General features: G+C 57.7%; 1 protein-coding gene across 1 annotated transcript in view; it reads left to right on the top strand.

Moving 5' to 3' along the window:
* CASZ1 (castor zinc finger 1) overlaps positions 1–17335 on the top strand; it is a 103855-nt gene that overhangs the window by 42554 nt on the left and 43966 nt on the right. The window contains exon 3 of the mRNA XM_029948556.1: positions 7095–7146. The gene's annotated coding sequence lies outside the window, so the exon portion shown is untranslated. The remainder of the gene's footprint in view (positions 1–7094; positions 7147–17335) is intronic.

Genomic DNA, 17335 nt, shown 5'->3' on the forward strand with positions numbered 1-17335 from the left:
CTGACAGTTCCCGGGCCAAGGCAGGGGTCCGTGTGTGCACACATGCATTCAGGAGCGCGGAGAGGGTTTAGGGAGCTGCCCCGAGGACCGGGTTCTCCGCGGGTATCCTAGGCCTTCCCTGCGAGGCAGAGCTCCACATTTTGGGGAGCCCCGGAGCCCTGTGGGTGGGGAAGCCCTAGATTCAGACCCTCCTTCCCCACCCAGAGGACAGACGGCTTGTTGCACTAAGCGGCTGGGTAGCGGCAGAAGTTATCCGGGGAGCCTGGCAGAGATGGATGGCCCAGGCCATGCGTGTTGGGAACCACACGTGAGCCACGCTGCACCGTGTGTGCGTGCGCAGGGGACGAGTAGCATCAAGGATCTGGAATCCTAGGCTCTTGAGTGACGTAGGCCGAGGGGAGGCCTGTCCCTGGAGCCAGCCTAGCCTTTCCCTATTATCTTTTCCTTCAGCGGTCACCGACGCAGCCTGCAGAGACCTAGGAACACTGGGCAGTTAGCGTACTCCAATGTCCCAGAAAAAGGGGACCCCCTGAAATTGGGATGATTCACCTTCGCAGCCGCCCCCTGCTTGGCTTTTCTAACACCTGTGCAGAACTGCCACATGGGGAATAGCTTTCTCCTCTCTCAACTTGCTGCTGCTGCTGCTGCTTTGGCTGTATTATCTTACTTCATTGCGGTAAAACGCACATCGTGTAAAATGTGCCACCGTAACCTTTTTTTTTTTTTTTTTTTGAGAGACAGAGACAGAGCTTGAGTAGCGGAGAGGCAGAGAGAGGGGGGGACACAGAATCCAAAGCAGGCTCCAGGCTCTGAGCTGTCAGCCCAGAGCCTGGTGTGGGACTCGAACTCATGAACTGCGAGATCCTGACCTAAGCTGAAGTGGGATGCTCAACCGACAGCTCCTCCCAGGTGCCCCCTATCATAACTCCATAACCTCATATCATATTCAAATTGCACACTTCAATGGCACTAAGCACATTCACAGTGTCATGCACCTGTCACCAACATCTAGTTCCAGAAACCTTTCATCACCCCAAACAGACCCCCGATCACCTGGAGCAGCCACTCCCCAGTCCGCTTCTCCCTGCCCTTGACAACCACCGATTTGCTCTCTCTCCCTGTGGATTTGCCTGCTCTGGACCTTCCATGTGAGTGGAATCCTACGACCTGTGGCCTTTGTGTCTGGCTCCTCTTGTGTCGCATGTTTTCAGGTGCACCCGTGTTGTAGTGTGTATGAGAACTCCGTTCCTTTGCCTGGCCGAGTAATATTCCATGTGTGTTGTCCAGCCGGCCAGCCTGGTGCTGGGCATTTGGGTTGGATTCATTTACCTTTTGGCTGTTGTGAATAGCACATCTGTGAACATTCGTGTTCAAGTTTTTATTTGGGTCCATTTTCCATTCTTTGGGGGTATAAACCTAGGAGCGGAATTGCTGGATGTCCCCCCAGCTTCTTAAAGTCAGTAACAGGAACTATATATTGAGCATGTACCACGTGTCGGACATTTGCTGTGGGTGATCTTGGTGAGTCTTCCCGACAGCAGTGAGAACCGGAGCTCCGGGAGGACTCTCTTTGGTTTACTGCGGTCCTCCAGGTTCACGACACCGTCCCATATATAGGAGGCCATCAAGAAATATTTACTGAACCAACCGCCTTTGAGGTGGAGGCTTGTACCCCTACTTTTCCATCAAAGAGGCTGAGGCCTAGAAAAGTTAAGCAGCCTGCCCCGCCAGATCCCGCGGTGGTAAGTGACAGAGGCGAGATTCAAGCCGCATCTCCCTGACTCTGTTCTTGATCCCGATGCCATATGTTTTACCTTCCTTGGGCCTAGCGCTGTGCCATGCACACAGTATGTGCTCCCTAAGTATCTGAGACCACTGCAGAACAGAGGACAGAGGGAGACCGAGGGCCGATTTACCTGGTAGAGGGGCCAGGCGAAGCCTGGAGCAGGTGGTATCTTTCTGTGCATCTGTCTGGCAGAACATGCCCGTCTGTCCAAGCGGCACTGCTGTCCCCTCGTTGAGCCCTAAGCTGGCAAAGACTGCACTGGGCACTGCCGGGCACTCCTCCCAGCGTCCCGAGGAAGCCTTGCTGACAATCTGGCCAGAATTACTCCTCGTCTTGACCTTAGAGGCTCTCCGATGGGGGATAGCAGACTCGGCCACCAGCCTGGACCCCTCTTATTAGGGAGTGGATGGGTCCCACCAGGAAGGTCTCAGGCGCCGCTGCCTAGAAGAGTTTCTTTCTCCCATTGGGGTCTCAGGAGGGGTGAGGAAGCCAGAGAGTAAGGCAGGAATGGGGACCCTGCACGACAGCATCGACAAGGCCAAGGCCTGGGCAGGGAAAGACTGAGACAGAGAGGGTGAGCGAGAGGGCCTAGGGCTGGTGGGGCGAGCAGCTGAGTACTTCCCCGCTTTTTAATTTACGTTCTTTATTAAATACCTTTCCTGAGCCAGGACCTTGACAGAACAAGGTGGGAAAACCCCTTTCCTGCCCCCGCAACTACTAGACTCTCTGTTCCTGTTGACCCTGTACAGAGTTTTCAGGATTCTGACCAAATCCCAGCCTAGATTGTGTTTGGACCTCTCCACCCCCAACCCCACCCTGGAGCTAATCCAGAGTCCTACACTGATTCCTGGGGCTGGGCGCCCAGCCCCACCGGCCCCTCCCTGCCTTGGGGCGTCGGGCTCCTTTCCCTAGGAGGGGACAGGCACCTGCTGGATTGTGCGGTGCCCCCAGCCCCCTCTTTGTCCCGCTAACCGCTGTGTAAAAGTTTCGGGCTTCCTTTGACCTTTCCGTCCTGCCTGGTCCTGACAGGCAGAGGCCGCCTCTCTGACACACATTGCCTGGCGTGTTTGCTGGGGTCACTGCTCAGCCCCTGCCTTTGGCCTCTGTCCCCCGTCCTTCTCCCCTGGCAGAACTTTCTATTCTTTCTTTTTTTGCCCCTGTACACCTCCCTCCCTCTCTCTCTTCCTCTCTCTGTGTCTCCCTCTCTCTCTCTCTCCCTCTCTCTGTGTCTCCCTCTCTCTCTCTCTCCCTCTCTCCCTCTCGGTCTCTCTCTCTTCCTCTCTCTGTGTCTCCCTCTCTCTCCCTCTCTCCCTCTCCCTGTGTCTCCCTCTCTCTCTCTCTCCCTCTCTCTGTGTCTCCCTCTCTCTCTCTCTCCCTCTCTCCCTCTCTCCCTCTCCGTCTCTCTCTCCCTCTCTCTCGTGCTTCCACTCTTTTAACATGGTTTTCCTAAAAAGTTTTTTAATCAATCAAATTTGAGGCAGAAAATAGGTTTTGTCACGCCTGGTCCCGGGGTGGTGTGGCTCTCACTCAGGCTCCTGACAGCTCCTCAATGCAGGAAGGAGGCCAAACAGAATATTTCTCGGGGAAAGTGCCCGTTTCCATGACACTGTCCCTTGTTGTCTGTGCTGCCCCCCTCCTCAAGCTGCCGGCTGACATGGCCTCAGCTCCTGTGAAAGGGCCGTGGAGAGGGTGTGTGCGAGGGTGGGGGAGGGGGCAAGGGGCAGCCCTGGGGGGTAGATGGGCGGCCGACAGCTGCCCTGGGCCTCCACGGCCTGAGAGGGCTGGGGAGCAGGTAGGGGCGGCAGGGCCCAAGGAGCCTGGCCTGGTGCTGCGCCATCAGCTGAGCCTCATAAATATGGGCCCGGGGAGCTGTGGGTGAGACGCTCCGAAGCCAAGTCCAGGATAGTCGGTGGCTCCAGCCAGAGGGGACTGCAGCTGGATGAGGCCTCTTCAGGTCCCGGTATGCTGGACACAGCAGCTTCCTCTCCCTTCCCTCTGCCCCTCCCCTCCTCTCCTGGCCTGGCCCTCCACCCCTCACCCATGGCAGCCCCCCTCTCCATGGCTCTGGCCTCCACCCAGGCCTCCTTCCACCCCAGCCCTCTTGATGCCTCTAGCGTCCCAGCTCCTTGGCCCACGGTGCCCCCGCCCAGGGCTCCCCCTGGGCCCTCCAGGGTCTCCCCTCTCCTCCCCACTTCCCTCTTTCTCCTTCCCACCTCGGCCTTTTTCTCCTTCCCCTCTCTCTTCTACTCTTCTCACTCTCTTTTATAATTAATGATTAGTTTTAATTGGTTTGCTTAGGCAGCCTGACAGCAAATTAACAGAAGCCAGCCCAGGGCTGCCAGGCTTGGGGAGAGACCATGGCTCTCCAGCGCTGGCCAGGCGAAGGCAGGCCGGGCTGAGCCCAGGGCCCGCTGCGGGCTGGGCACGCGCTCCAGTAGGAGAGCTGTCACCGCAAGGGTCCGGCCACACCTGGTGGGTGCAGTGGCCAATGGCAAGAAGGCAAGAGGATGCTGGCACACAAGGCATGCCATCGGCCACTTTCTCTGTGCACTTCTGTTCTTATCCTCCTCCTCATCACCACCCCCCCCCCCAAGTTCTCATTCATATAAGATATTGTCCACGTCTTCGGACAATGTATAAAAGGTATAAAAGGAGGGCAGGGGCCCTGCCTTCAGACTGGGGCAGGACTCGGATTGCAATCCCACCTGTCCTCACTGGTGCCGTGGGCCAATGGGGTTAGCAGCCTGACACCTCTGCGGCCAAGCTCTGGCTCTTTCACATGGACAGGAGGGACAGCAGGTGACCAAACTGTTGGCCCGGGTAGCTCAGCTGCCTGCCTATGGTCCTAAAGCTTGACGACCTGATTCTGCTTCTGATTCACTGTGCCCCTCTGCACAGGACGCAACCTTTTGGCCCTCCGTTTTCCAGTCAGGGGGCTTAGGGTAAAAGCCATCGGAGGGTGGAAGGGCCAGTGGGGCGGTGCATAGACCGCTGGTAGAGAATAGAGGTGTTGGCCCTGATCCCTGAGCACGTCACTTCTCGTTCTTTGCCAAACCTAGGGGCTCCTGCTCTGCTCTGTGTTTTCCCACTCTGTCCCTATCCCCTGGCCTTGCAGAATCCTTTCTTAACTGTACCAGCTTCTCTGGTCCTCTGCTGGGTCCTGGGTATGCCCGGCCACTGGCTCACACTGGCCCGACCAGGCGTCAGGGACAGTGAGAGGCAGGGAGAGAGAGAAGATGCCCAGGGAAGAAGAAAGAGGTGAGGCTGAACTTCTTCGGCTCTCGCTGAGATTCCAGAATGCACCCACCCCAACACCCTGCTCCTGTCTGTCAGGCCACCTGCCCCAGGGGCCGCTGAGGGATACCACCCCCGGTCCTGGTCGCCATGGTCAGCAATCCTGCCCCTCCCCCCACTTCCTCCACCCCGACCAACTCCCGCAAAGTTTCCTCCGAGTGTTGTGTGCGATCAGATCTGCAAGTTGCTCTCTAAGCTTCTTGTCACATTTTGACTTAATGAAGTGCAACTGCTGAGGGATTTGGGTTCAGCGCTCCGGCCTCCCTCGCTCCCTTGTTGTCAGAAAACAGGGGCGGTTGGGGACGGCAACACCGCGCTGCAAGTCGTTATCATTCCGGTCAGTCTGTTTAACACAAAATTAAACAAAGAACTAATTAGTGCCTCATGAATTAATAAATGCACAGTTGCAGGGGAGGATGGGAGGGGAGAAAAAGGTGGTAGAAGGGAGATACTGGAGTTATGGGGTTGGGGGGCTTTTGGGGGTTCAAGGGAGGCTGGCCAGGGCGCCTGGAGAGATCTCAGGCAGAGCGTATGGGACGGACAGACCGCCAGGCCCCGGGCTGGCTGGCTGGGAATCGAGTCTGACAGCCAGGCCTGCCCGGCGCAGTGCCTCTCAGCGGAGGGGAGGCCGGGCCCTCCAGCCCCTGCACTGCGGCCCCGCCCTGGGCTCGGCCTCCACGTGCCCAGCTCCCCTGTCTGGCCTCCTCCTCTTTTCCACTCTCCCACCTCACCAGCCTCCCCCTTCCTCTCTGCTGCCCCCTATCTCAGTCCGCCCAGTTCTCTGCGGACCCCCAGCCTCTCACCATCTGGGTCAGAGCCTCCCCAACTGCCCGATGCCCACCAGAGCCTTGTGTCTGGTAGGGTGGGCTCTGCCCCAGGTGGGCACCTCTGCCCAGGCAGCCCAGCAAAGACGGCAGAAGGTGGCGGAAGACCCAGCTCTCCTTAGGAAGACCTGTCAAGTACAATTAGCATTATCTGTCCAAATATGTCCTGGGAAAGAGAGGGCGGGCTGCAGGACTGGGTGGCACTCCGGGAGCCCTGCGCAAGGTCACCTCACCTCTTGCAATCCCCCCAATCTGATTTGGGGATTACACAGCCTAAGGAAATTGGTGCTATTCCTCTTGCATCATTGATAAGCCACAAATGAGGGAGTGGGGAGGAATAAACATAATAAACAGGAAACTCCTCCAAAGTATGGGTAGGGTTCTGAGGCCTGGGCTGGGGGACAGGGCAGGGAGGAGGAAGGGGAGGGTACAGAGGGTTCCTTGGGTTTTCCATTCACATCAGGAGTCTGTCTCATTTGAGACTGGCTCCCCAGACCCCATCCTGGGCAGGAGAGTCTGAGCCTGGCAGACTGGGCCGAGTTCTATGTCGGCTACAGGCCCTCTACGTGGCTAGCCCATGTCCCTTTCCCTACGGGGGCCCCCAGCGTGTGTGGTTGTGTCTCATCGGTAGGACCTCAGGCTAGAAGGTGCCGCCATAGCCTGTTCCTGGGAGGGGAGGCTTGGTGGTGCCAAGGCCCCTGGTCCACTCTTGCCTCTCTGTCACCCACCTGCCATAGTGAACAGCTTGGCATGTGTCATTTTTCTTTTCACATTGGAGAAAAGAAAGGGGTTGGAGAAGAGAGTGAAGGAATGGGTGCTGCTGTGTTCTGTGGTCCCCAGGCCCCTAGGCCAAGCCACTGCACCCCCTACCTCCAGACCCCTAGCTCTACCTCCCCAGAGCTGTGTACAGTACATTTTGACTGTTCTCTCTTTGGCTAAGGGTGTCCCAAGGACCATGGTTCTGCCCTCAGCTTTTACTGCTTCCTGAACTTTTTCATAATTTGGTTGGCATGTACTTAGCTGGACCCCAAACCATTTTTGAGCCCCTTTGCGGGGTCCTGGAGCATTAGCCCCTTGGTGCATAGGCGGCAAGGACCCCTTGGGCACCCAGCAGGATGGAGGGTGTGCACTCGGGAGTGCGGACATCCTGCCGTGAAAGGTTAACAGGGCTCTTCTCTCTCCCTCCCCAGGATGAAGTGACGCCCCTACTTTGAGAGAGGAGCCTCTAGGACCCGCTACAAGGTAAGGCCTCAAACCCCTCCCTGATCCTGATGTCCTCTCCCCCACTGGCGACTACTTACCTAGTAGTGGTGTCACTCCGGGGTTAGGAAGGTTGGGAAGATGGAGACAGGGAGCTGGAGTGACGCTGCCCATTTGAACCTGGCAAGAAAAGCTGGCCCCGGGAGGAAAACCTCAGATTGGCTCTTAGGCTGGAAATGGGCGGGGGGGGGGGGCGGGGGGACATGTGGGTTGCAGACTTTGGGCATTGAACTGGTGTGGGGCAAGGAGGCACCTCTGGAGACTGGGTCTGGCCGCCCTTCCGTACCATCCCCAGTTCGCAGTGCTGTCCCTGGAAAGTCTTGCTTGTAGCTCTTGGGGAGCCTTGTGGACTTGAAAGCCCTGGAACTCCAGCCCTTTCTCTCTCTTTGGAGCTGCCGGTCCCTTGTGGCCTCCTCCTCTCTCTGTGAGAGGCTGGCAGGGAGGAGGCCTCAGACCCTGAGCCCAGACCAGGCTGCTTGACCTGCCCTTCCCAGGCCCAGGGCTTCCCGGGTCTGGTCCAGGCCTTCACAGACTGTCTCAGTCCCCCGGTGGCTCCAGGCACCTCCGGGGGCCACCGGGCCTCGGCCCCAGGCAGCGCGGTGTCAGAGGTGACCGGTGGAACGCCAGTGTTATGTAAATAGCGGGACCTGCCCGGCGGGCGAGCTGGCTGGCCGCAGCCATCCATCATCCTCGCTCGGTGGGGCGGGGGACAGACACAGCACCGTGCGCCTGGCTCCAAACCTGTTTGTTTTCCCTTTGTCTCACGCGTTTTGGGCCTGGCTGTGACCGGCTCCAGGTTTTGTCCCACTGGCCCCCTCCCCCGGGAGGACGGGGGGAAGGGAGGAGGTTCGAGCTGCTCCCACCGCGGCATCCCTTTCGGACTTCAAAGGCTCCCCCAGCATTGTCTGTGCCTGCGGGCAGTGGCCCTGAAAACGTGATCAGAGGCGGCTGGTGTAGGGCAGGCCCGGCCCGCGCCCTGCGCTCTCACTGGGGCCCGTAGATTCCTCCCTTTGCCGCCAGCTCCACCCTGGTTACAGCCCTCCCCGGGCCTCTCTCTTTGCCTTCCTCTCCCCTGGTGTCCCTTCTGGCCAGCCCGGCCCACTGCTGCCCATTCCTGTCCCCTCTTGGCCGCAGCGTAACACCTCTCTTGGGGCATCGAGACTCCCGGAAGGGGCCCAGGTTCAAACCCAGACCCTAGCCTTGTCCTCCTTCACACACCACCCACCCCCCTGCAGCCCCCACGAGCAAAGCCTTCACCACTGTCCCCCAAGCACCTCCTACTTGCACCAGCCTCTGAAGCAGAGAGCATGGCGGTCAGGACGTCCTTTTACAGGCAGAGAAACGGGGGCCCGGAGAAGGTATGCGATTTCTCAGGGCCCTGCCCCTTCATATCATCCACAAGGATCTGAAGCAAAGCGAAGGGCCTCTTGGCATGCTGGTCGCTGGAGCCTGTTCCTGGACATCTGTTTCCCAGACCAGCGCTTATTCTTTCCCCTTCTTTTTATCTATCTTCTGCTGGTAATGAGAGCCTGACTTCCACCTGAGGCCTCTGCCCAGCCCTTCCCTCCCTTCTTGGCAAGGTCCTGATTGGATACTTCTGTCCTCGGCAGCGGGACCCCATCTTGGGTCTTGAAAATCCAGCCGTAGGTGCTTCCATTCTCTGGAGCAAGGCGTGGCCCACTGCCCTTTTTTTGTAAATAAAGTTTTATTGGCACACAGCCACACCCACTCATTTGCATATTGGTTCGAGGCTTTTACTCTAGCTGCAACAGGGAATGTTTGGCTCGAAAAGCTAAACATCTTTACTCTCTAACTCTTTATAGGAAAAGTTGGCTGTCTCCTGACCTCTTCTCTTTTTTTTTAAGTGGCAAAATATACATAACATGAAAATTACCATTGTAACTGTTTTTAAGTGTACAGTTTCCTGGTATTCAGTATGTCCACAATGTTGACTGTGCTCTTGTCTTCTGTGGGATTGCTCTGAGGGCCGCAGGCAGTTGTCCGGGAGCCTGTCTCAGTGCCAAGGGCTGCCCACAGGCCTAGTCTGTTTGGGGCCACCCTCCCACCCCCTGCCCCTCTCAGGGCCTCATTCTCTGCTGAGTCCCTCCCATCTGGAAGTTCAGGCTTCTCTTCCCTCTGACAGCCACCGGTTCTTCAGAGCTTGGCATCCCATCCCATGAGCCCTACGGAGCCTTTAGCCTTCACTGAGATCTCAGCTGGTATCCTTTTCTGTAAGGTGAGCAGAACAGCTACTTTGCAGACAAAGTTATCGGGACCAGTGAGTTAACGTGGTCAAAGATGTCTGGCCTGACAGGTAGGAAGAACACACATTCCCTCCTACCTTTTCACCTCTCAGAGCAGTAGACATCCCTGGGCAGGTTCCAAGGGGTCCCCCACCCCTTCCCAGGGACTTCTGAGTCTGACTTCTTGGGGGACGTGAAGCTCCTCACTCCAGTGGGCACCGTGGAAGGAAATGCCCCCTCCCTGGGTCGTGAGCTGAGGGACGTTGGGGTGCTCAGGTCCATGCCCTGTCCTCCCCGTTTGCTGCAGGGCCCTGAGAAATCGCATCCCTGGGCTCCCGTTTCTCTGTCTGTAAAAGGACATCCTGACTCCCATGTTCTCTGCTTCAGAGGCTGGTGCAAGTAGGAGGTGCTCGGGGGACAGCTGTGAAGGCTTGGCTCGTGGGGGCTGTTGGGAGTGAAGGAGGACAAGGCTAGGGTCTGGGTTTGAACCTGGGCCCCTTCTGAGGGAGTTGGGAACCAGGCCCTAGTGCCTATTGGGAAGTCCCTGGAGGGGACGTGGTGGGCACTTGCTCTGTACCGGCGCGGGGACCAAGCTGCTATGACGTGTGGCTGGTGCTATGAGCTGACCTGGGAGCCTGGCAGGGAGGGAGGCGGGGGGGGGGGGGGAAGGTGAAGCTGGGTAGCAGTCGGAGGTCTGAGACCAGAGCGGTGTCCGCTGGCCGCCCACTCCTGCTGCTTCTGCTGCCGGCTCTCTGACTGCGCCTTTTCACCGGCTCCTCTGGCCTTTTGTGTGTGTTTTCCCTCCCAGCATCCTGCCAGTTTCTCTTCCTGCTTGCCTTCCCGCCACCCATACTGCCACCCCCAGCTCCACGGCTCGCTCTCTCTCTCCCTCTCTCTCCTTTTCATCTACTCCGAAGGCTTTACTTTACTTCCTTGTCACCCTAATTGATTGCATTAACCTTTCAGCGTATTGGATTTCCTCGGCATCGTGCAGAGAGCCCTGTGCAATATGCTTATAATCTGAGCCATAATGGACAGTTTGCAGTCAACAAGCCCCTTCTCCCTTCTCTGCCATCGGCCCTGTGACATCTCTCTTGCCCAGGCCACCGTGGCCATTTCTCCCACCGGCAGGGGTGGGGCAGCGAATGAGGCTGGGTGGAGGCAGACACAGCTTGGACCCACTGATGGATTTCCCTGCATCTCCCCTCCTCCCGGCTCTGCCTCGCCGCCCTGCCTCTGCTTCTCCAAGCCTCCCGGCCCAGGGCCTTCACCAGCCTCTGGTCTTCAAGAATCCTCTCGGCTCAGCTGTCGGTTTCTGGGACGCTGACCAGTGAGGGGCTCATGGGACCAGCTTGGATTTGGGGAATAAGGCAGTCCCGTTTCCACCGGATGGTTCTCAGAGCAAACCGTCACTCTTTGGCCTGCCTAGGAGGCTTTGGGGAAAGATGACGGTGACCACTTCAGGAGGCAGAGAGATGTGATATGGGCCACAGGGTAGTAAGCCAGAGGGAAGACTCCGTAAGGCAGGATGGCTTAGCCTCACAGGAGACTTGCATGGGGGAGGAGGAGACGAGAGCTGGCTGCTCGGGTTAGTAAGAATGGGCTCCCTCAGGTGGGTTCCGGATGGGCACCTCTGCATCCAGCACCAGGCAAAGGAGCCACTCCTTGCCAGCTGCCCGGTCCTGGGTGCTTGGCGAGCCCCAGCCCCGTAGGTCCCGGCTGGGGCTGCCAGACTGCAGACCCAAAGCCGGGTCAGCCGAATCTTCATCCACAACAGGATGGATGTTGGGTTGAATACATTAGTGTCAAGCGGCGGGTGCGGGACGGAAGCTCCCCTTAGCGCTGGTGCTACTTCCTCTCTTCCACGCTGCTCCCCCCTCCCTGCCCCCAGTCTCTGCCCATCATCTTCTCCTTCCGAGCATCCCCTCCTGCCATCCCTCCATCACTCCGAAGGGCAGGCTTTGGCAACAGGGGGGCCGGCCTAGGTCCTTCCCACCCTCTCCCAGGGATTTTGGGGGTGGGCAGAGGGCACAGCGGGGAGAAGACACGCAGCGAATTAAAGTTTGGTGATTGTCAGTGTCAGGAGAAGCTAAATAACCCTGTAACTAGTATGAAGGTGAAGTCACGGCCTGCTGCACATGGAAAATCTGAGTGCTCTGGGAGATGGGGAGAGTGAGCGGCAGTCTGCCTGCCGTGGTGGGCAGCCTCCTCTCCAGGGACCCAGCCAGAGAGGCGGGAGGAGGGCCATGCCCTCTCCCATCGCTGCCAGGGAACAGCCGCCCAGGACCCCCTCCGCATTTGGGGGGCAGCTCAGCTGCTTAACAACCTGCTGGTCCAGCACTGGGGACCTGGGCAGATGTGGGTAGGCACCCAGCAGTAGACCCTCATGGACGCCAGTCCATCCACCTGGGGCCATATTAGTCTCTCCTCACCAGTCCCCATCCCCACTGAGGGCTTACTCTGTGCCAGGCTGTGTGCAATGCCCTGCATGACAACTCTGTGCAGTAAATGCTATTGCTCTTCCCCCCTTTTGTCCCCACTTTTTTATAACCTCCTTTACGGAGCTATAGTTTACATGTCAAGGGTACAATTCACTGGTGTTTTAGTATATGCTCAACATTGTGTGGTCGTCACCACCATCTAATTTTAGAATATTTTCATCACCCCAGAAAGAAACCCCATACTCGTTAGCAGTCACTCCACATTCCACCCCCAGCCCTGGGCAATCACAAATTATTCTCTTTGATGCTGAGAAAATGGAGGCCCAGAAAGGGTCAATAACTTGATCAAGGCGGCACAGCCAGCGAGTGATAGAGCCGGGGTTCTAACCCAGGGAGTGGGACTCCGGGGGCAGTGCTCCTCGAAGGACCGCCTGATGCCCCCTCCCCACAACATGTTCCCTGCTACGTGTTTCTAACTGCCCGGGCTCAGGCGTGTGTGAGCACCATCCGGACACGTAGGCCCAGGCGGCAACAGGCACTTCTCTCCCTAGGTAGACTTGCGAGTCCGCACAGAGAAATCTCACACCCCTCGGAAGGACAGCCAACGTCGCCTCCTCTTGAACCTTCTCTTCCGAAGCCCGGCTCCTCGAAGGGAGGGTGCGCTGGCCTAGGAACCAGCAGCAGGAGGGGAGCTCAAGTGGACAGGGAGCCCTAGGTGGTGTGAGACTTTTAGAAGGAGGAATCCCCGTATCGCCTGTAGCTGATCACGGTAACTAAACTCCAAAGCCAACACGACATTCCAGAACACGTCCCGCCCGGGTTGGGGCCACCGGCTGGGCCTTGCCGCGCCCACAGGAGGACTCAAGGAGCTGAGCACCCACATCACACTTACTCTCTTTCCTTCCGACTCTCACTTCTCTCCTTTTGCCCTCTCACCTGCCTCTTTCTTCTTTTTTACACTCCCACGTTCCCTCCCCCAAAACTTCAAACAGACCAACCAACAAACAAATGTTGACTCGCAAAATTTGGGAGCTCATGTGAAACTCTTACTGCCTCTGATAAGGGATGAATACAAGGAGCAGAGACAAAGGGAAAGGTAGGCCAGAGAAGGAGTCTGCTGGGTTTGGTTTGGGGTTTTTTTCCTCCTTCTTCTCTCTCCCTCCAAAGTGGAGGATCCGGCCGGGCCAGTTTGGATATTTATTAAGAAAAAGCCAAAGATAATTAACTTTTTTGTTTTTGTTTTGTTTGCGGGTGCCTCCCCAGCTGGCACTGCTGACTGCCTGGCAAATTAAACCTGCTCCCTGCCCCGGCAGCTCTGCTGCTGGTCCCGACATTGCCGGGCCCCTCGGCTGCCCACCCAGCCACCCACCTTGGGTTTCAGACCTAGGGTCACTTTATGCCACCACCGATGCCACGTCCCCAGGCTCTTCTGACTTCTAGAGCAGCCTTTAGAGCTGGGTAAGTGGCCTGGGGGGGGACAGAGAGGACTACTGTTGGGGCTGGGGCCAGCACTTCCCTAACAAGAGAGGGGGTGAAAGAGTAGGGCCTGCCATGGGACCAAGGCATGCCCTCTGGCCAGTTCAGGGCTGCCAGCCTTCCAGAACAGAGAATGAGCTGCAAGTACAGGAGAGGCCAGATTTGGGCCGTGCCCACCTCCAGCCTTCTCCTAGGAGGCTGCCTCACGGCCAGGATCCGTGGCCCCTCGGGAACGCTCTGGAGGAGACTTGGGGCCACAGAACCATCCCCTGATATCTGTCCACCCTCACCATTGCCCTCTGGCCCACTGCCACCTCTGATGGCAGCCCAGGTGATGTGGGGGCCCTGCAGAGTGGTCAGGGAGCTTCCACTGCCTCGGGTCTGCTGCCCTAGAACCATGCAGAGCCCTGAGGCCAAGCTCCGACCTGAGCCTAAGCCCTTTCCATGGGCCAAGTTAGAGACCTCTCGGTGGGCAGCAGAGCTGGGAGTGTCTCGGGAGCCAGGACAGCCAGGGAGGAAGGCAGGTCCCTCTCTAGGGGCCAGCCAAGCCCCAGCTTAGGGTTGGAGGTGTGGTCGGCCCCTCTGCGAAATTAATATGCCCCAGCCCCTCCCCTGGCAGAGACCTCTCCTCTGGCCCCCTGGCTTCATCCGCAGCTGGGCCAGTAGGTATCGATGTGAGGTCCTTCCAGGAGGCGAACCTGCTTGGCAGCTGGGTACAGAAATGAGGGCATTTTTTGTAGGATTTTGCTGGCCCTTTTTTTTTCTCTGAAATATAAGGATGTGCAATTTTTTTGGTTTCAATTTAGCATTGGAGAATTTTATAATTTAGTAATTAAAATCTCTGATAGGCTTTAGAAATTGCGGCTAATTGAATTTAATGGGAAGATGATTTTCAATTTTATTTGATTACCGGGACCCCTGGCATCGGTATTTATGGGAAAAAAATGGGAAATGTGCTGTGTGGGCTAAGATGGCATAATTGAATTAGGGATAATCGGATTTCTCCGTCATGAATTTCACTATAATTTTCCTATAATTTTCCATTAGATATCTAGTTTACAAATATTCACAAAGAAATGAAGCTCTTTCGGAATGGAGATTGCTGGCTAACAGGATTACGGGCCGAGCGCGAGGCTGTGCCCGCCCCTGTACCGCCATAATGCGGTCCCTGTATCTGCCTTCTACTTAGCTTAAGCCTGGCCTCAGCCACCCGCTCCGCCACCCACCCCGCTGCTCCTCTCTGTCCCCGCTTGCCCCCTGCCCGGATACCCGCCCGTCCACGGCCCACGGCTCCTTGTGCCCCTGGCAGACTGTCCCATCCCCGTGCCGCGGTGCTTCCTATCCACACTCTGCGCACTTGACATTCTCCAAGACACCCTCCCTCCGTCAGCCCGAGGAGCGCAAACACACGACTCCCTCGCAGGTGCGAACATGCTTATTCACATGCACACACACTCCTTTGGCCAAGGCTTCTGTGCCCTGGCCCAGTCGCCTCAGAGGGAACCAGTTTATTGGGATCCTGGGGTGGGGTGCAGGAACAAAAGGAGCTTTGTTCAAGTTTATGTGAAAGTTACAAATTCAGAATGAGAGCAGATAAAGCCCGAGATATCTGGTGTGTAAACAGGGTGGTGAGTGAGAAGGCCCCGGGCTCGGGAGGGGGAGAGTGAGTGGGCCCTCTGGGGGTGTGGGGGACCGTGGAAGCCGGCCTAGGGGGCGCCGGCCGTGCCCTCTGGCCTCCTGTGAGGGGCCCAGTGGGTGGGCTCGCTGTGCACAGCTCCGCGTTTGCTCCTACTCTGCTCTGGGGACGGGGTGTACAGGGAGGAGCTGGTATCTCTGGGCCCAGGGCCTCGAGACCAGGAGGGATAGTGGCATTGTCCCTGAGTCCCAGGCACAAATGTCCTCACTGTGGCCTGGCCTCAGGGTCTAAGAGGTGTCACCACATCAGGGTCCTCAAGGCAAAAATGGGCCAGAGCCACAGAGAGACCAGAGTTGGGGGCCTCTCCCCTTCGTAGGAGCACACACCCAAAGGGAAAAAAAGAGAAATCTGGAGACCCCTCCATCGTGCAGCCTCTGACTCACACCTCGTGATCTTGACGCCTCAGCCTTCTTTCTTCTCAGACCTTCTCCAATCCTAACATGCCAAGATGGCCTCATCCTCTGTGCCTCCCGGGCCACTCCCCACTCTTGGACATGGCCTCGCAAGCCTGCAGCGGCCGATGGCGGCCATTGCCTTGGCAGGGCAGAGCCTCCTCAGGCAGCCCACGCCTCCCTCCACCACTTTGCTTGATGCGTCCCTCTAGCTGGCCCCGAGTGTTCTGTGTCCTTCCGGCTCTCCAGCCTTTGTCAGAGGTCTCAAAGTTACCGTGCAGCCGATCCAGTCGGCCTTGTCTAGGTCACTGGAGGCATGCCCTCCCCTGCTGTGACCACCATTGGCGGAAGCCCAGAAAGACATTCAGAGACAGCCAGCGGGCCGTGTGGGTCACATACACAAGGGGGCTCCTGGTACGCACCCATCAGATACATGAGGAAATCGTACTTCTGCTCCTACATGACTCTTCAGGCTTCCTTCCACACGCTAGCAGCCCAGGTGGAGACACAGACACTCAGGACTGGGGTTTGGGATCTACTGCCTGTTGTGACAACCCAAGGCTGTAAGCCTTACTTTGCAGAGTCACAGGTGACAGCACCCAGACTAGTTCCGGACACAGAGGTCCCCTCTCCGAGATCCCATGTGGGGAGCAGAGCCCAGGGTCTTCTGTGCGTGATTGCCCCACACCAGCACCTCCTAGCCTCTGAGTAGCACGCGGCTTGGTCAAGCACCTCTGCTCCTTTATTCAGGGCTTTAGGGTCACTGGACGCTCCTAGGCCTCCCCAGCTACTCTGCCTACAAAGGGACAGGGCAGGCCTGAAGGGCGGAGGGTTGTGGGTGACAAGCAAGAAAGAGGGTTGCCAAGAAGTCAGCAAGGAGGGCGGTCAAATAGGGAAGAGATGCAAACCTCCTCCTTGTGAGGCCATTTGAAACTAAAAAGAAGACGAAGAAGAACAAGAAGGGGAGAGTGGGAGAAAGTAGATTGGGTTTTCTCAGACTTCTTTGCCCCAAGGTTTCCCTGGGCACCTCCCTTTGCAAAGTAGAAATAGTGCAGCAATAGGCCAGTGCCATTTTGCTGAATGCTGCCCGAAGACCAGAGAAAACCCAGGGTCTATTCTGTTCCCCTCACTGAAGGCAGCGTGGCCTTCCCCGAAGCGGAGGAGAGGAAGGCAGCAGAACGGTTACACAGGGACAGAGTGAGAGCTCGAGACCGTAAGATCCAGGTGCTGTCCTAGCTAACCTGCCCAAGTTCCGGCTCCTTCTGGCCTGTCTGCCTCCTCCCTTGAGCCCCCCCCCCCCCAATCCAGTGGGTAACTTGGATCACTAAAATTTAAGGAATTTCCACATACCTGTCTGCAGCAGGGACGTCTGGGGTCAGGGGACCCACCAAAGTGATTTCTCCAGGGAGGGAAAGTGCTTTCCAGGGCCAAGGAGAGCACAAGGAGCCCTGGTCCAGAGAGGACCTGGGAGGCAGGCCCGCGGCTGGCCGAGGGTCAGATGGCAGGACCCTGGCTCTTTGGTTCAGGGGTACCTCTGCCCTCTGCGCCCAGATCCTTACTGGAGCATGGCAGAGGCAACAGGGTTGGAGGGAAGCCCGCGTGATGGCAGGGATCTGTGGCGGGGTGCTCCGAGTAAAGGCTGCCCAGCGGGGTGAGGGAAGGAGGCGCTGTACACCCAAGGTCAACTTCGGGGCTGGGGGCTCAACTTTCGAGGAGGAGGAGAAAGCCCGGGAGAACAGAGATGTGTAGGCAGCCAGGGTTGGCCTGAGTCAGGAGGGCACCAGGGTCCAGTTCAAGGCAAAACCAAGCGAAACTGGCCAAAGCCAGGGGTCCTGGCTCGCTTGGGGCTGGCGGCAGCGGCCGCGCGAGCAGAGCAGCGCGAGCCGGCTCAACGTGTCCCGCCCCTGCCAGGCCCACCACTCC

Source organism: Suricata suricatta, chromosome 8 (genome assembly GCF_006229205.1).
Source record: "Suricata suricatta isolate VVHF042 chromosome 8, meerkat_22Aug2017_6uvM2_HiC, whole genome shotgun sequence".
Taxonomy (NCBI): domain Eukaryota; kingdom Metazoa; phylum Chordata; class Mammalia; order Carnivora; family Herpestidae; genus Suricata; species Suricata suricatta.